Consider the following 17403-nt stretch of genomic DNA (forward strand, 5'->3'; position numbering starts at 1 on the left):
CAATTGTTATGAAACATACCTACCAATTCAGAATTTTCCTATAAGAAAGGCACTAACTCAGTTGCAAATGCAGCTAAAGGCAGGTTGAAGGCAAGTTCTGAAATATCCCCTATAATCTATGCCTTTGTCTGCATGGAACAAATGTGACTGAGGATCTGCTCCATTATTTGTCTGTTTTATTTCTGCAATATGAATTCAGAAAAATTCCTGCCATCTATGTTGCAGAATAAAATCCACTGATCAGATAATTTTAAATTTATCTTTCTTTTTTTCATCTACAAAAGACAAAGTTCTTGGGGCCGCTGCCAGATCTGCCTGGTCTGCAGCATTTCTAGGAAGAAATTTGTTCATGCTTGCATATGTGTACTTGAGTAAATATATGCTTTGTACCTTGTTCTGCCTTGTTTTATCTTACCTATTTTCTTCAACTGATTTTGTACTTATAACCTGATTTGTTATGGCATTAATGCTACACAAATCAAAACATCTTACTTTTCCTAGTAAGGTTTTATTAGCTATTGCTAGCAGACATTGGGCTGAATCAGGGTTTACTTTAACTGTAGCTTATCACAAGGGCTAGGCCAACCCACAATTTATATCAGTTTTGCAATTCTGTTATTCTGGTCATACATTGTACCCCTGACATTTGGCAGCAAAACTTGGCTTTTTTGTTGCTAGTTCAAGGAAATTTGGCATACGTATGGAAAGCTTGGTATAGCTTGGGCAACAAAACAGAGAATTCGCTGCCATTCTGCAGTATACCAAGAAGTCTAGCATGAGAACTAAGGTCCACCAAGACTGTCCTAGAGGGAAAGCCAACATTTCTGTCCATCTCTAATAGCAAAGCATAAAACAAAGATGCTTACATGGCAAGATTTTGAAAGCACTCACCAATTCGTAATGTGAGCATGTCTGATTATCCTGAATAGCTGCATAGAATAGACAATTAAAATCACTTTCTGAAGTTCCATCTGAACAAGAATGTCATATTACTTCTTGAAGATAACATGGCTGAATGTGTAAGCTACTTCCCCTGAAGAATTTGGAGTTTCAGGTGTCTGATTATATTCCATGGGCTGGCCTGTATATGTTCAGCTGAAGTCCTGGTTTTGTACTCCTGCAGGCTGGGAGAAATAATCAATTCCTGATATTTAAGAACCCATGCTGTGTACCCAAAAAGCTGTTGGAATGTTTTAACAAATAGCCATTCATGCTTAAGCAATCTTCATTATGCATGATAAGTGATTGCATGGGGCCTAATGGCAAGCCCTGAGCCCACACATCCTTCTCCCTAAGTCCACACATCCTTCTCCAGTGGGTTGCTCAGTTGACTAAGGCAGTGTTGTCCAAACTTGGCCACTTTAAGATGAGTGGACTTCAACTCCCAGAATTCCCCAGCCAGCCATGCTGGCTGGGGAATTCTAGGAGTTGAAGTCCACTCATCTTAAAGTGGCCAAGTTTGCACAACACTGGACTAAGGTATACTATAACTCCCTTGCTGAGATGTTGGTCAGTTTTTAATAATCAGACAGTAAACTCCATCATTTGCCCTTCTGTGAATTCAAACAGGGACTCTTTTCACTTTTAACTTTCTATCCAAATCACTGTTCCTATTTGTTAACATAATCAAAGTATTATTGAGAGTAGCTTTCAAGCACTACAACACAGTATGTGCACTAAAATAGGTGCTTCCTTTTGTTCCTAAGCAGGCCTGCATAGAGTTTCAGTGGGAGCCACTTCAGGGTTTTGTGTTTACAGCCATTAGTAAAATAGAAAGCAGACTTAAGCTCTATTCAAAGCAAGTATGCCTAAATCAGAGAGAAAATGAGGAAGAGTAACACAAAGGCACCTGGTTGCCTGTTTTAAGAGCTCATTTTTTTGCAGTCAGAGACAGTCCAAAGTAATTGATAACTATGAATTTTACTATGTGAATAAGTACTTTTGAACTGACAAGACATTACATAGTGACAGCTTCACTAGAATGAATCAATAGGAGGAACAATCACACCTCTGTAATTTAATTAATTTAATTTAATTTAATTTATTTGATTTGATTTGATATGGCTGATGTGGCTGCCTACTCCAGAAGACTCTGGGTAGCTTACAAAACCCACACACAAAAAGAACCACATTAACCCCAGGCCTGGGAACAGATAGCACACTGTAGATAGCACACTTCTTTAGCTCTTCTCATATAAATTATACATGTAGAAGAGGAGAATAATCTTGGTTACTGGCCTTAACCCCTACATATTAAACACCACTGAGGGTTTTAATGGGACCAAGAAGGGTGCAGCCCCCCATCAAGGTCCTAATTAAAGTTTTATCTACCAGAATGAACAATGCTGCTTCTGTCCAATGACCAGGACTGAATCCTGACTGCCAAGGACCTAGGTACAGGACCCATTGTGGGTGATTTTCAACCACCCTCAAGAATTGGCCAAAAAGTGTGAAATACAGATTGAGAAGGCTTCTTAAAGAGAGGGCACACCACTGCCTCTTTCAGGACAGGTGGTATAACAATCTACCTCAAAAAACCCAAAACAAAACAAAACCTTGACTGCCTCCCAAATCCAGCCATTCATATTCTTCCTGGCTATCCAAAAGAACCTGAGGAATCAAGGCATAGGTGGTAGGGTTCAGACTACAAAGAACCTATCTACTTCCTCAGGTTCTATAAGCACAAAGGATGGCATGGAAATTGAATTCAACCAAGACTAGAAACTTTGGGAATTGCATCACCAGCCCTGAGATTATGCCCAGCAGCTCATAGAGGGCTTCTGCTTAGAAACCAACAACACTGATTTAGGGAGATAGTGTTCACCTTTATTGGCATTTATCTTCCCAAGCCCCAATTTCTGACAAAGCAGGATTGGCTGATCACTAGCAGATCCTAGCAGGAACTTGGTTGTTGTAGTCCTACACTAACGGGATAGTCAGATTTCATCTATTCTACCTTAGGACAAACTAAAAGTACTTGTCCTGTTTTAATTTGATTCATTCTTTGTATAAACACATCACAACTAGTAAAGCTGGTTCAGTTTACTTGGATGCGCTGGGGTAATATATTGCTATGATACTGCCTTTTTGCCATCTTTAAGGATAATAAAAACAAGTAAAACAATACAATAAAATGATATTTATTTAAAAATGTACAAACCAAAGACATCAAAAAGTAAAAATTCAGAGGGAACGTGGTAGAACCTTTGCCAGATTCCTTCTGATTTTTTGCCACCATAGACTAACAAGGCACTCTTCCTACAATGCCTGTAAAAACTAAAACATACAAATAAAGATAATAAAACTTTATATATTTTTATGAGCAGTCCAGTGATAAAGTAAAACCTTAATCACATGCTGGAAAGAAAAAAGGGAGAAGGAGCTCCACAGCTGAAGGCCCTGCCCCAAGTCCCCATTAGTTGCACTCAAGAGAATAGAAAGCCTCACCTGGACATTGCATAGAAATAAACAGCTATTCAAACACCTAGAACCAAGCTATTTCGGGCTTAGAGATAACAGCAAGCACATTAACTGGTTTCCAGTGTAAATTATCAACCAAAACAGATCAAAAAGTATTTGAAAAATATTCTTCACTTAACTGATTTTCTCTAGCATATATATGTATATTCCGCTCTGGCAGCTGGATTTTGCACTAGTTTTGCAGCCCTAGATATTGCCTGTTACAACACTCCATGCTGGCTAGGTCCAAAGTATATTTGGTCAGACCTGTCCCCTCCAGGAAAAATACAGAGGATGTGCTAGAATGTATTTCAAGAAAAGTGGCTTACTCATTGTTTAATAAAGAAAAACACTCCGGTGTGCTCCTCATCTTATAACAGTAGAAAAGGTTGTCGCTGGAGGAAAAATCTATACAACTAATAACGTCATAAATCCAAATTTTGGCATGAAACTGAAATAGAAAGAAACCTTTCAGCGGATCAAGATATTCTTGATGAGTGGATTAGTCAGAAATAATCACAGTGGATGCAATATCAACTGCATCTTTTTGTCACCTCAGCCCCTTAATGTTAAGCTTGAGCATCTGGTTGCTTCTCCAGGCCACCAAAAAAAAAAAAAATCTTGTCTCAGTTCTCATTTAGCTTTCCTATAGTTCATATTATACTTAGTCCAGCACTGCTGTGTTGAGCACCATCCAATGGACACACATACTCAACAGCCTCTGAAAACTCAGCTGACCAGAGACTGTAATACTTTCCTGCTGTAACGTGCACAATGTAGCAGCTGTTTTCTCCTGGCATGGGTGTTACCAGAAGGCTCTGAACAGCAATATAAAATCTTTCCTGCTTCAGAAAGCCCTCCGAGTCAGTGGCAGATGCATGGCTGGAACACCCTCTTTAGGAAGAGTTATTAGCGTTCTTGTGACGCTGTGTGCATTAGTTTAAGAGGCCGCATGGGTGAGAATCATGAACGCAGAGCTCTAATAAAGCTCTAATTGCCAGAGAGATGTGCTTAGCTCTGCTCTGAACGCTGTTCATTTTAGCGACCCCTTTTGTGTCTGAGACTAAGAAGAGGTGTTAATTACACTGCTCATTTCCAAGGCATAGATTACATTGTCTTGCTGCTGCCACAGGAGCGAGGAGGGGGACAAAGAAACATGCATATTTCATTTGGGAGAAAATAAAACAGTTTAAAATTCCTACCTCCAAGGGATTAAAAAAAAAAAAAAACACATTGTTCAGCATTTGCAGGAGATGCAATTAACAGAATTGGCACTGCAAAAGTTCAACAGTCAACCTGCTTTCTTACCTGTGCTTGTTAGCAGCCTGCCACAGTCCCCAGGTAACTTTCTCATTCTCTGATTGATTCATTTCTGTTCCTACAGCAGGAGATTAAAATCACAGGGAGCATTTTTGTCATCCTCTTGTTACAGCAGATCTTTTCCAGCTCTCTTTAATAACTTCTTTTTTTCTTTTGCTTTCCTCTGGACTGAACTCAAAGTGGAGGTGCAGTTTTCCTCATTATGCTTTGCTGACTCTGTTTTTCGAACTTCGGTCAGAAAGGGCAAAGATAGCATCAGTGTTTGAAAATGAAACAGAGGCTACTAAATTCATAGAGAATTCAGAAAGAACCCTGAACATCTTTTATTCAAGGACAAAGGCCTTGACCAGATCAAATATGATGCAAAACTTGCTTATTTTGGTTTATAATGAAGCATTAAGTGGTATGGAAGCCATCTACAAGAGGAGCAACGTGTACTGTAGTCACTAGCATGAAGCTCAGTTAATATCTAAATGGGCCCCTGCTGGGATTTTTGCTGTTTGGATATCCTCTATGAAAAATTCCCTGCATAAAGAAAACCAGCATGTCAGAGGATGACAGCTCTTCTCCTTCACTGCCATAGCACCATGTTCACTGCGTTCCACTGTTGCACAGAACATTGAGAGCACCTCTGAGGAACACAGCCTTGTGTAAAACTTTTCCCAGTTCATTACCCTAGTTACACAGTGCCTGCACGAGAGTTTCTGTAAATATAAGCTTATGTAAAACAGTATTCAATTTATTCTTCTAATTATACAACACCTGGAAAAATGCTTTTCCCCTCTTTAAATGCAAATGTAAAATGCAATATTTATACAGCCCTAGAGATACTTTTCTCTCCCCCCTCCCCCCCTCCCCAAGAACAGTCTTTTAGTTAATAAAAATATTGTTGGAGAAAGGGGACTCCCAATTTTCCTCCTTTGTACAGATTTTTCAGAGATGTAGATGTTTGCGCAAGGAAGCAAACGACCAATAATGAAATGCGTATTACAATGTTGTAATGCAACTCCATCCTTTATATAATTGCGCATGCAGCACAAGTACGAAAGGGCAGAGCTTGCGCTGTGACACGGTGATGCACATTTCATAATTGTGGCATCATCATGATTAGGAATCTCCAAGGTTAACAGAAAACATTGGTAAACTAAGCATTCCAGGGTGGCCATTGCCCTAATTAACATCTGAACGCCTTTCTTTACAGATTTGTATTTTGATAATTAGGAAAACAGAATTGTCCAGGTTACTTATGGCTTGCTAACTGGTTAGAAGACAGAAAACAGTGAGCGTCAAGGTTGACGTCAGAATTGGCCACATTTATTCAATGTACTTGCTACTTACAAGCGGATTGCCTATAGATGTAGACTTTGTATGGACAAGTACAATGAAATATGGGACTCATTTATACAAAATGCAGTAGGTTAAAAATAAAACATAAAAATAATAGTCATATAAATGTATTAGAAATATATATGTACTAGAATAATATTTGCATTAGATAAGTATATATAGATTTTAATTGTTTACTGTTATAATGACATATCAACTTTTTTTTTTGTATTTCTTTCACTTTTTTGTTAAAGCACTTTCTATGTGTTTTTTTCCTTTTCAATAATTAAAAAATAAATAAATAAGGTTCACATCAGAATTAAGTAGTTAATCATTGTTCAGTAGACACCTGATTCAGAATTTAACTAATCTTAGCAGAAGACTCTCAATGCCAATTACAATCAGCCAGATTACAAACTTTAGTACAGACAAGAATGAAGCCCCTACCACAACAGTTGATTACCCATAGCAGAGCAAGTAATTCAGAGCCTTTTATATGTATGCTCCAGCATTTAAACTCTCAGCTATTTCTTCCCACCTTCCTGAGCCAAAAGACACTTTGCTGATTTCTTGATGGCTTTGGGAAGTAGCTGGGATAAATGTTCATAATGCTTCTGTCTAGACTGGCTCCCTACCTGTTTCAACCCTCACAAAAAGTAGGAATAAATGGGCATTTTTTCTCTAAGGAAGAAATTAAGAACTTATGCTTTTAATTTGTTCATAAGCAATCTTGGCTTAGAGAAGTTTGCAGGTAATTCTGAATTATTCAGGATAGTAAAAACCAAAAATGGATGTGAAGAACTACTGAAGGGCCTTTTTAAACTGGATGAATGGTCACCTGAATGGCAAATGCAGTTCAATTTAAGTAGGCGATGCATTTTGGGGCAAAAACCTCTAACTTAGCATATATATCAAGCTGAGCTGCATGTTACCCACCAGGAAAAAGACTTTGGGGCCATAGTGAAGATGTCAATTCAGTGTTTGGTAGCTGTGAAAATGGCAAATTACAAGCCAAGGCTCATTAGGAAAAGGATTAAAAGTTAAAAAAAAAAAAATCCCAACATGGTAATGTCCTTACACAGATCTATACTACATCTGCATGTGGAATACTACGTCTACTTCTGAGTGCCATGCTTAAAAAAGACATAAAAGAGTTGGAAAAAGTGAAAAAGCAGGCAGCCAGAATGATCAGGGGAAACCTTCCCTATGAGAAAAGGCTAATATATTTGGGACTTTAGCTTGGGAAAAAAGTGGCAGGGGGAGACATGATTGAGGCATATAAAGTCATGCATAGAATGGAAGAAATCAAAGGGGAGTTTCTTCTCTGTTTGTCAAAACACAATGAAAGGGGGCAATCCTATGTATTTATTTATTTGATTTACATCCTGCCTGTTCAGGAACTCAAGGTTGTATACATAGCATTCCATCCTATTTATTCCTACAACAACAATCCTTTGAGTAGGTTGGGTTGAAAGACAGTGACTTTCCTTAAGTCACCCAATGACCACCTGGGGCTAGGCAAAGACTAGAACCTGGATCTCCCCATTCCTAATCCAGCACTTCACAGTACTGGCTCTCTCTGTCCAATGCAGCTGATTGGAAAAAGAATTAAAATAGACCAAAAAAAAAAAAATCACTTCTATACACATTACATATTGTGGACTTTATAATCAGCAGATGACGTGATGGCTACTAACCTTGGTAGCTTTGAAAAGAGATTGGATAAATACATAGAGGACAAATATACTAAGGATTATTGCTCCGAAAATCAATGTTATCTCAAGGTTCGGGCAGCATATCTTCAAATACCAGTTGCAGGTGAATGGTGGTGGGAGAGGGGAATGTCTCCATCTCCTACTTGCAAGGATCCCAGAAGTATCTAGCTGACTACTACAAGAAACAAAATTCTGGACTATAATGCACCTTGGCCTGATCTTAAGTTTCTATGGCTAAATCTGAGTGATTTATCAGTCATCCAACATTTTTATGTCTCATTTTACTTTTTCACAGTGTTTGTGTCATAGGATATCAACATTTGCTTTGAACAAGCTCTTCTGTTCCTTAGCTTCCTTGCTCCAATGTTTTTACGACTGCTTTTCAACTCTTTTTCTTAAACACAAAGTACATTTTAGTTATTGGTACATCTTCAATAGGGCCTCAGGGCCAAAGTCCAAAACCTCTCCAATAAAGGGGAAAAGTATCAAATAACTGCTTAGAAAACCTTCAAAAGACTACTCAAGATCAGTAAATGAGAAACAGGAAACAGGATCAGTGTCAATTTCTGGGCTGACATGAGCATATTGAAGCCTTTCAGGACTGATCATGTTCACTACAACCTCCTCCCTCCCTTACAGTCAGGCTTCAGGTGAAGAAATTTACACCCAGGTGCTATTTTCTACAACTAAATAATGTTTATTTTGAAAGTGTCCAAAGGGAGTCTCCCAGTAAGGATCTAAAATTGTCACCAGGCTAAAATTATCAGCTGCATCCCAATTAACTGGCTGAAATGCTCAAATTTGCCATTGTTGTACCACTGTAGGACACAGCTGCAGCCTTGTTGAAGAGCAAGTGGGCAGCAGTGGAGCACACACACCTCAGCCTCGTAATGGGCCTTGCTTCATTTGTTCCTGTCTGCTTATAGCCCTGGATAAAACAATGCCCTTTTTTATAATAGTATCCAATAGTGTTAAGGTATTCTTCTACTTTCCTCTCTTCTTTGGGGTTGTAATTAAAACTTGTGATGACAATTTAAAAAGGAAAGTATCTGCCTTTGTTCAATCACACTCCATTTTTCACTAGCAACATACAGTTCCTATTAAGATATCCTTCATCTGCTTACAAGTATTTTCCAGCCATCCTTCCCAGCTCAGTTATCATATTGTTCCTGAAATAGCCCAAGAAATTTTAAGTACTTGGTTTGGCAAGCCATTTAATTCCACTTGAACATTCACGCGAGTCATCCTGCTAATGAGGCAGAAGGGAATGTAGGCTGGTGGCTTCTTTAGGCTCAATACCTACTTTAACCCAACACTTGTAAAGTGGATTGTGAAATATTCTAAAGGTATTCTAGTGGCTTGATTTCTCCCTGGTGACTTGCTGTGCTGATCAATGGCTATCAGACATATATGACAGAAAAGCAATGTATCTGCCACTCTGGGACTTGCTGCCTGCCTCATTGTCTGCTGAAAAACCAGACACACAATCCAGTGGGAAACCCAAGCCTCTGCTTGGAACAGCACATCTGTTGCTTAAAATATTTTACTTTACTCAATTCCAGTGTCTGTCTCTCTCTAAGAAGTACAATAATTGTCCTCTTACCTTAAGCCTTTTGCCACATTAAACCATATCAAAAAGTTTAACTGATGTACCAGCTGAATTAAATCTTATTATTATAACTCAGGAAAAGAATCCTAGATGTTTTCCATTGCAGGAAGACAGCCATGTTAGTCTATGGTAGCAAAAAAATCAGAAGGAGTCTGGTAGCATATTCTTTTATCCTGTATTTTAGGATTATCACCCAAGAATTTCCTGTTCTTAAGGAATAATTAATAGGTAGGTACTTCAAGTTTTTGTAATGAGGTTATAAGCTACTTTTAAATGCAAATGTGTCTTTAAGACAAAGTTCAGTATTAAAAATGAAAATGTAACCAGCTCTTCCAGTGAGGACTCATGGCAAACCAGACATCTCCGAGGGAGCAGAGACAGCATTGTGGCAAGACTGGTGGCCAGAAGGCATTTTTCTGGCTGGCCAAACCTCTCTGGATAAAAGAGACATTGTGAGATCACCCACTTGCACTCCAGACAGCTGCTCCTCATGAGTAAACTGCAGGAACTGAAATTTCTTCAACCAGCTTGTGAGTTGAGCGGCTGGGAGTTGAGAGATATCCACCAAGCTCACAACTGCAATGTAGCCTTATGGACACAACATTCTGCCGAGCCTCATTTCTTAATCACTTTTGGAAGTTGCTTATTAATCGCTTTTCAACTATTAAGAGCCTTCCAACTGACAAGTTTGATAAGATTCTCCAGGTGAGTTTCCTTTAAACCTTAACAAAAAAAGTTTTAAAGATAAGTTTAAGGACATTTTTTTAAAAAACCTCTTTTTTGGAATAAGCAGAAAAGGGGTGATTAGAACGTTGATTTTGGAAAGTTATAAATGGATTAGGGGTCAAGATGGATTTGAAATAAGATTTTGAAATTGATTGTGGAAATCCTTCCTGTGGGAAAATGCTGTTGTTTTGAATTCTTGAAAGAAAACATGATAGGATGGGATTTTGAATGTTGGACACTAGAAGGAACCAGAGGGAACTAAAGATTACAATTAAAGGAGAAGAGCACTTAAATTTGACTTACTAACACAGTATGGAGCAAAATACTTTAGCACTGGATGTATTTGAGAATATTTGTGAGCAATAGATCCAGAAGTTAATTTTAAAAGTGTCATTTTAGTCCTTATAGATAGATGGCTTTTAAGAGATGTTGTGGAAGAGGAACAAGTTTTGCCAGACGGGATTGGGACTGATTTGAAGGTAGATTTGAAAATGACAGGCTGCAAGAGTGATATGGAAAAAGAAGTTACACTGGATATACAAATGAAATCAACAGATGTCTTAATAATTGAAAGGGATGTGCAGCTGGAAAACCAAAACAGTATCTTCAGTAATTTTCTAATATTGGATCTACAAAAAGAGAATTGTTAATGTTCCGAGGGATTTTGTGAAAAGGGACAAAGAAAAAATGAAAAGAAAACAAGCTCTAGAACATTATCTGAAGGGGTTAAAGATCAGGATTGTTAAAAATAAAAGGAAGGAATATAAAGTGGGTTTATTTGATCAAGGTTAAAATAGATAAGTTGTTATTTCTGGCAACCCTTAATGGACTTTTTGCTGACCAGGACTGAATTTTACAGATATGAGATGAGATATGGGATGAAGAGATTTTTTGTTGTATTTTAAGAGAATGTAGTACATTGTTAAAATGTTTATACTTGTTGTGATGAAGGGGGAAGTCATTTCTTTGTACATTTCTTTTGCTCTGCTATAATTTTATTTTTTCTTTCTTTTTTATTTTTCTATCTATATTTTTTTCCATCTGCGCTCTCTATTTTTTCTTTTTATTCTTTTATTTTTGTAGTTTGTATTAGTTTTTGTCTCTTTAACTACAGTATAATGTTTAATAAAGTTATTATAAAAATGAAAATGTAACAATAATATGCAGGTTTCATATGCCCTGTTTATGGTACAATTTGTTCTGATCTATTCAGAAGTAAGTTCTACTGAATTCACTTATCCTTTACTTACTTCAGCCCTATATCAGGATAGGACTGCACTCTCAGCAGTAATTCTTGAAACACAGTACAGTAAATCTGCTATCTCCTATGTTCCAGATAAGGGAGAAGTGTGAGGCAAAGTTGAAAGAAAGTGGGTTATCTAGATCAGTGTTCCTCAACCACAGCGACTTTAAGATGTATGGACTTCAACTCCCAGAATTCCCTAGCCAGCCATGCTGGAGAATTCTGGAAGTTGAAGTCCACACATCTTAAAGTTGCTGAAGTTGAGGAACACTGATCTAGAGCAGTGTTTCTTATAGTCTGGACCTAGAACCCTGGGGTCCCCCAAGACCCTCTCAGGGGTCCATGAAATCAAAATTATTTTCCAGTCAATGTTGAAAAATAGTACAATATTAAAATCCCATCAAACAATCATAAGAAGCGGTAGCAGCAGCAAATGCATCAATTTTAATTTTTAATACAGCAAATATCGATAAATATAACCCATACAAACGAAAGCTGTTTTGGGGTCCTCCATAATTTTTAAAAGTGGGAAGGGGTCCTGAGAGAAAAAAGTTTAAGAAACACTGATCTAGAGCACATAACTTTGTGCTTTCCAGATTTTACTGATTTCAGCTGCCACCTTTCTCAACCAGCATGGATAATGGCACTGGATTACGAGTGTTATAGTAATCCACAACATCTGAAGAACACAAGTTTTCCTATCCTGGGTTTAAGACTAACTTCAGGAATGGGCAATCCATGGTCCACAGGCTGCACATACCATGAGAACTGCAGGGTGTATCATCAACTTTTCTCACTAGTCATATGGCCGTTAGGATACGGTCCATCTCTTATTGCCATTTGCAACAAGAAACCAATCATCTGTTTCATCACAGCTAGCTAATCAGACTGATTAGCTGGCTGATGGGAACAGTTCCCAGTTGCTTTGGGGTGGTTGTTGTTGTTTTTTCTTCCAGCCAGATGATCAGCCTGTCTAGCTGCCTGGCAGAGACCAATTCTCAAGCTCTCAACTGCTAATACATTCATTACTCAGTCTTGTGGGAGTAGTGCTGGGGAGGTACCTATAGGAGAAAGCACTTCATCAACCATACTGGACCTATATTATTTAGAGAAACCACCTGGCAACCAATGGGGTTCCCAAACTAATTAAGCCATATGCTTCTGGCACATAATATCCATATACAGCTGCATGCTGAAGTAACTGTTTTCCAGACTACTGTTAAAGTTACTCTTCTCTCCCAACACACACATACTACTGCAATATTATCTACACAACATTGATAAATATTTCCAAATCTCCAAGAACTTCAAAAGATTTCATAAAGCAAAAGCCCTTGTGTCTCAAGCTTTTCAGATACAGTGGTACCTCTAGTTACGAACGCCCCTCCTTACGAATTTTTCAAGATACAACCAGCTCCAGCCCCAAAAATTTACCTCTACTTGCAAACTCTGCCTCTACTTACGAACCGGATCTGCGGCCATTTGCCCTGCTGCCACGCAGTCGCGGCTTCCTGTGGGCGAGATCACTGTAGCAAGGAGACGTTCGGTGAGGCTTGTGGTGTGTTTCGTGGCGTTTGGAAGGTTTTTGTGGCGTTTGGAAGGTTTTTGAGATTTAAAAATAAAATGCATATGTTTCAGAACTGTTTAGCCGTATTTACATTGAACCTTATGGGGGAAATCTACCTCGGGGTGTGACCAAATTCGGAGGGTGGAACGGATTAACCGTATTTACATTGAACCTTATGGGAAACTTTACCTCGACTTGAGACCAACTCGAGTTGCAACCAGAGTCACGGAACGGATTAAGTTTGTAACTAGAGGTACCACTATACTGTATAATTATACTAGTCTATGAAATACAGTATTTGTCTATCAGGTTTTGCTTCTTTTTCAGCATGAATCCTAGAATCCAAAAGGCATATGTAAACAACAACAACAAGTCGTGTAATCAATATGAAGATTAGGATTGATAATAAAATCACCTTCCAGTCACTCTTAGTCCATATTCTAAGAATGAGCAAAAGCATCTATTACTGAAATGAAATGATAAACATTATACCCAATCATGTTAGTCCAGGATACCTATTGACAGGAAAGTAGGTAAATAATTATGTATACTAGTGAACTTTTGCATTTGCAAGACAGGTATAAATTTATCATGGATATGGTAACATTCAATGTATCTTTTTTTCCCCCAGCCAATATCACATAATGCAAATGCTTGATTCTGAAGGAAAGGGAAGATGTATAATTCCTTTTTCCAGCTCTCCCCTTCACAAGGGGAAACGTACAGATTTTTTTTTTTCAAATAAGAATTATTGTAATATATTTTATCTATTCTTGGGATAGTAAGGGGAAACTTTTTTTTTCTTTTTTTGCTTTTGAGTCCTGGCGACTGCCTGCATGAGTCCCTGCAGTTTTCTTGACAAGATTTTTCAGAAGTCGGTTGCCATTGCCTGTTTCCTAGGGCAAAGAGAGTGACTGGCCCAAGGTCACCAAGCTGGCTTTGTGCTTAAGGCAGGACTAGAATTCAGAGTCTCCCTTTTTCTAGCCTGATGCCTTAATTACTACATCAAATTGGCCCTCCAAACTGCAGAAGCATAGATACGTTTAATGCCATTGCAAGCCAGGTAATCCACAAACCGTTGGGCGTTATCAGTAACCACTTCATAAAGATATCCAAAACAAGCAAAATTGACCTGCAGTCCTCCCCTAAGTCCTCTTCCTGCCTAATACAATGTCTCCTGGGTGTTGTAATACTACGCTATAATTCCCATGCGGCTTTTGCAGCACTTTGAGATTCAACTAAAATTAGGCTACAATTCAGTTACTAGGAAAGCTGATGGAAAAAACCTCTAAAGCCTTTAAAGCCTTCACCCTACTTTTGTAACTGCTGAAACTACCAGCAATGCAGAAATCACAGCTTAAGAGCAGTTTCTGAGGTTCAGTCCTTGGGATTCAAAAATAGTGTGAAAACTGAATAGTGGTAGAACATTCTCTTAGGAGTTCTTTATGGAAATGGACTTAACTAGGTTCTGGAACAGAGATGGACAATCTTTTGGGAAGCAGGGCCTGCACTTAATATTTTGGGGAATAAGCCATAGTGGGCAAAACAATGATGCAACCAGTATGGAGCTGTCACATGTTTGTCAGGATGTTGGGAAGGGGAAGATTTGGAGGTCTTTTTTGCTTGCAAATCATACTAAACCTATGTTAGGTGCTGTGGCCAGTTTTTGTGTGTCTTGCCTCAAAAGAGCAACCATATCTCCAGTTTCAGTCAAAAGCCACAAGCACAGGATCTTGGAGGGCATAGACTGTCCTCTTCTGATCTATGAGGAGCCCCTAAAACTGTATTGAGAGTGAGAGGGAAAGGGTTATAAAAGCAGTCACATTAGCCAGTGCTGATGTTCTAACATCACCATCTCACTGTCTTTTGAAATGATAACACATAGGTCATCAGGATCTGCAAATAAGACCCCATACTTGACAGGTCACTGCTGATTGGAACTTGAAGTGCAAAATGTCTCAGCCACACAAAGTCCTTCATGATATGGAAATTATGCAAAATGCCAAAGTGTTATAACTGGTGGCCTTTTCCAAGACTACACCATATCTGCAGTTTGTGTTCCTTCTGAAAGATAATGAATTCTATATTCTTACTGAAGAATACCCCCAGGTACACATTTTTACCATCTGAGGTCAACTTCAAGTAAGTGATTGATTGACCTCAAAACTTCATGGCAGGAAATCTATCCCGTGTCAATCAGGCCATGAGAGTTGCCATTTAAAAGGACTATGATAGATGGATTCAGCAGTACAATGAAGTGGGAGACTGAGTTCCAATTTTTCACAATAGCATAGACCAAAATGTCACTGTATTAATTTGTAATATGCATGTACAGACTGCCTGCAAAATTTTGCCAGCAGTCTTTAAGGGCAGATGTCTCTTTCAGGAGTCCTAAGCAAAACTTTAGGTATATTTACCCAAAGTATAATGACATTACCTTTGTTCTGGCACAAGTTATCAGATTCAAAGAGGTAAGAGTGGCTTTTCATCCTGTACAGGCATGGGCATAATTTAAGGAGGGCAACACTCCCTGTGTTGCATTTTGAAGTACATATTAACCCCTACATCGCTGTATACCTTTTTTTCAGAGGCGTCTGCAGGTTCAGAGTTTTATTAGTAGAATGCCATTGTGACACAAGTTCAACCCTTCTGTAGGTGCTTGCAAGGTCATAACCCCTGAACTAAGGGGTCAGAGCTTGCATCTCAACAGTGTGATACTGTTTTTGTCATCTGCCCCCTCTGATGCCCCCTGCAGATGCCTCTGCCTTTTTACATGGAGCACAAAAAGGTAATAAATACTCTGCTACTTTGCAATTAATCATGAGCGTACCCAAATGCCACCCTTTCACTCTGATAGTGAATCTGCATCCCTTACACTCATTCTTTCATATGCTGAAAGAGGAAATGGTACCACGTTGTCAGAGCATTAAGGGATTCACTGTTCTTTATTAACTGTACAATAAAGAATTTCATTATACCTTGCTGGTTTCTTTTGTTATTTTGCTATAGATAAAAAAAAAGAAAAAAAAAGGCCTAACCCTATAAATTGCCTACCAGCCAAGAACTGCTTGAGCTTTATTTCTTTGTATTTGTTGCCAATCCTATCTCAGAGCATCAGGCTGGCCTCCACATTTTCTTAAAAAACAAAAAATACATGCATACAGGCTTGGATATGAAAGGAGTCATTCTTTTAGTTAATGGTCATTTCACAGACTTAAGTGAATTTGTATCTGAATTCTAACGATAGCCAGTTTCAATAGATACAACTAATGTCATTCTACCACACTGAATCAGATTATTCTATTTCTTTTATGGCTATTTAGAACTGAAATTTTATCCTTGGGGAACCGCTTCAAATAACATGGGAAAGAAGTCTGCCCCAACCCATTTACTGGGTTGCACTTGTTCAGTTTGCACACATGAACACTGAGAGTGAAAGTTTATACACAATTAACCAAGAGTAAGGCACAGAGAACTCAATGGCTCTTAGTCTGAATAGACATGTATTGTATTGCACATGTAACCTTACTGAAGGAGAGCACCAAGTCCTCCAAGAGTAGGTTTGTTAATGCAGTCCATCAGCCTCCTTCATGGAATTTTGCAATGGGTGCAGAGTTAGAACTCGCTTGAATTTTCACACTACTTACTTCAAAAGATATCGGTAAGAGGGAAAGACAGTGTGTTGTCTTTAATCCATCAGTTAGTGCAGTAGGTAAGCTATCCTGGCAGGCCAGTTGTAACAGATGGCAGACCGGGCGCCAGGAGCAGTGGGCATGTCCAGTCCCTTATTGCAGCAGCTGCACATGGACATCAGACTCTGGATATTGATGCAAATGTGCCTGGCTGCCAAATTGCTACATGTGGTAGCAGCAAAAAAACAAGCAATCCAGAGCATATAGGAATTTCTAACTTGAGCCCAGTATGTAGGACAATTATGTATTTATGCAAAATTATCCCTTTTAGTGTCAACTTGCCCCGATGCAGCACTGTTCTGTTGTTGCTGTTTAAAAGGCCCTTTTCACTCCATGAAAGTAAAATGAGAACTGTGCAAATTAAGGCTGTTTACAAAAAGAAAAAAAAAATGGCTGTTTTCCAAAGAGTCCGTGTATGTGACTTTTTTTCTTTTAAAGAATACCAGCACACAAAGCTCTGTCAATGTTACTTACTCATGCTATAAGCTACAGATGATCATTTTAGGGACTAAACAATTGGGTTTTCTCATCTTTTATTAATCCAGATGTAAATCCAAATACACGTCTCTGAAAATAATTCCATTGGAAGCAATATAACTTCCTTCCATTCAAGGGTGTACATGATATTTATTGCTTTCCCTCCAAATGTGCTGGATTACAATTCCGATCACCCCACATAGCTGGAGATGATGGGGGATCTCAGAAGCTGATTAATAGCATATTCAGATAAGAACCAATCCTAGACT

The 17403-nt window shown here is 38.6% G+C and overlaps 1 long non-coding RNA gene across 1 annotated transcript in view; it reads right to left on the bottom strand.

The window, feature by feature from the left end:
• LOC148214238 (uncharacterized) overlaps window positions 1-17403 on the bottom strand; it is a 98363-nt gene that overhangs the window by 16419 nt on the left and 64541 nt on the right. Inside the window, exon 3 of the long non-coding RNA XR_015793474.1 lies at window positions 4768-5007. This is a non-coding gene — a long non-coding RNA (uncharacterized LOC148214238). The remainder of the gene's footprint in view (window positions 1-4767; window positions 5008-17403) is intronic.

This window comes from Python bivittatus, unplaced genomic scaffold (genome assembly GCF_059951505.1).
Source record: "Python bivittatus isolate LINGU-HERP-01145 unplaced genomic scaffold, Pbiv_v1 ctg000700_np1212, whole genome shotgun sequence".
In the NCBI taxonomy this organism is placed as follows: Eukaryota; Metazoa; Chordata; class Lepidosauria; order Squamata; family Pythonidae; genus Python; species Python bivittatus.